The sequence below is a fragment of the Salvelinus sp. IW2-2015 genome, unplaced genomic scaffold, assembly GCF_002910315.2.
Source record: "Salvelinus sp. IW2-2015 unplaced genomic scaffold, ASM291031v2 Un_scaffold1131, whole genome shotgun sequence".
Taxonomy (NCBI): Eukaryota; Metazoa; Chordata; class Actinopteri; order Salmoniformes; family Salmonidae; genus Salvelinus; species Salvelinus sp. IW2-2015.
Window position 1 is genome coordinate 250,746 of NW_019942744.1, and position 2,908 is coordinate 253,653.

A 2,908-nucleotide genomic window follows, 5' to 3' on the forward strand; every position below is an offset into this window, starting at 1 on the left:
CAGAACCGATAGAACAAATGACCAGCCGGCTTGGGTAGCATCCCTAGATTTGTGTGGGGACTATATCTTCTGGAAGTATGAAATAGTATGAATAAATTCATCAAAATAATGTTTTTAATGAAAATATGTCAATTACTATTTGAATATCTTGGTAACCTGTTGTATAAAAGTGATAATACCCTTGAAGCTGGTGTTTGGAGGATATATTGGCACCTCATGCATCTTAGTTTACAATATAGAACACATTCCAGTCATACTAATTACTAATTCTATGGTTGGAATATACTGTACTCAAACCCAGGCATTCCTTAGGTTTGGATGCAGAATTTGGTAATATGGTACTGAATTCCTCTTGACAGTGTTGTCAAGTCATTGGTATTATATTGACACAATCATGGATGAATATCAGGAGATGTGTTGATGATGGCAGGAAGTGTATGTGGTACATAGTAAGCGTATCACATGATAAGACCTCTCAATATTGAATCACCCTTGTAGTAACAAGCTAAAACAGTTTGCATGTGCTGTAAGTCTTGAGAAAGGACCAAGTAACACTTTCCACTCAATAAATGCCAAACGGTTTCACCCACAGTAGAGGTTTCACACCATAGCTGTCACATAGCAGAACCAACAGTTCTATCTTTCCACCAGAGACTGTCTGTTTCCCACGGTCCCAGCCAGGCAGAGGAGAGGTGGACAGAGTCTGAGCGCTCACAGATAGACAACCACTCCATACTGTCTACAGAGGAGAACTAGGCTACATCCCAAACAAATGACACCCTATTCCCTACATAGTGCAGTACTTTTGACTAAAACCCTAGCCATTTGGGCCACCGACATAGTCAACTACACAAGAGCCAAAGCTTTGATTAACAGTCCCAGTAATCAGGATTCTTCCTCGTTGATAATGTAATGAGGACATCATTGAAAAGACAGGCTGTTTCTCTCTGTTCGCCTCTTCCTCCCACCCAGTGATACACTATCTAGAGGAATTCAGATATGAAGTACATACAGTACACTACACAACCCCCCCCCCCCCNACACACACACACACATAATGCTTGCTGTTAACACACAAATCAGTATGAAATATGATACATACTAAACAACATCGCACATTTCATGTCTGGACACATGGTCGGCAAGGAAATCACTTATTTCAAGGGGAAGCTTTGTGGTTGTTTTTTTCAACACAGCTTGTGTATACCGTGTGTACACTGTAGACATTGCCAACAACAAAGTTAGAGACACACCATCAAAGAACTGGTCTTTGTGATTAGATATATTTCACACAAGTTGTCATCAGAAGCATTTCCTGCATTGATTAGACACGACAGGACGTTTTTGGCAGTGACAGGGGATGGGTCACACAGGAAGGCCCTAATTGGCTGTGCAAATGTGTGTGTGTGCATGTGTGTGCGGAGCCATGAAGAACCAGGAACAGCTGTAGCTCTAGTAGTTTATCTGCAGGCCATTCTAACAAGGAGAGCCTCAACCATTACACACCCTTCCTCCTCTCCCAATCCTCAGATAAATGGCTTCCCGGTCAGACACAGGTCAGCATACAGATATCCCCTTGCCTGGCAAACAGATCTGGGTTCAAATACTATTTCAAATCATTGCTAATACTTTATCTGAGCTTGTCTGGCTTAATTGAGCAGTGGAATATCCCATATAATCCCATCTGGCACTCCAGGCAGGCTAGAGCAAAACATGTCAAATACTATTTGAAACCAGGTCTGCTGACAAGCAACAGAAAATGTGCAAGTCTCTCCTWATCAGACTGTCAACAACAAGTCTCTTTCCTTAGTGTATCGTTCAGCATATTGGATAATGGCTTGTGGAGTAGAAATATCATCAGTTACTATTAAAGGTGGTGAGGAAAAATATCATATCCACACTATTTTAGAATTGTATATTAAACATTCAAACTCATCAAAGAGGCATTGATGACGGCTTGACTTTAAGCCAAATGGAATAGTTTGGAGGTTGTTCAAGACCATCAGACTGAGTAAGAATTCATTGAATAGCTCTGAAACTATGTGTATATACCTTGTCAGTCTTAATGCTCCCACGTCCTGTCTGACCAAGGATATCTCTGAAAATGCCTCTGCCTACATTTACCGATTCCCTTCTTGTTAGCAGTGTTTCAGAGGTATCAAGTCAGAATATTTATTTTAACATTGGATTCAGGGGTCATGTATGTAATTTGTTTTACCTTTATTTAACTAGGCAAATCAGTTAAGAACAAATTCCTATTTTCATTGACGGCCTAGGTTAACTGCCTTGTTCAGGGGCAGAACGACAGATTTGTACCTTTTCAGCTAGGGGATTCGAACTTGCAACCTTTCGGTTACTAGCCGAACGCTCTTACCACTAGGCTACCCTGCCACCCCCAATGTATCAAGTATTGAGTCTGTCCAGAGCTACAAAGATGATGGATCTCCACAGTGTGCTCCTCTAACATGGCATTGCCAGCCGTGCCATTAGTATGATGAATTAGCGTATACTTATCTAATCTGTGCCCCTGACAAAGGAGCTGCTGCCTGAGTGCTTTGTTCAAATCTGCACACAGAATGCAATGGAAGATTGGTAATAAATGTTTTATCGATGCGTAGTGGTTCAATATTTATACATATTAGGTTCTTATTTATTGCACGGTTTATTCAGTTTGTCAGTCCCCTCGGGCTTCAGGTCATCTGTAAACATTGTGAAACACAAAGTGATACTTTCCTGTAAGTCACAGATCATTTCCCCAGAATGCTAACATGGATCAATACAGTGTTGGTCTCTCTTATCTCTCTCAGATGCAGCAGGAACAGTATGGATGCTGCCCATCAGTTCTGCCTAAAATGTATTTAATAGCAGGCTCATCTCTGTCTAGCAGATGACTGTGAAATGTGGGTGT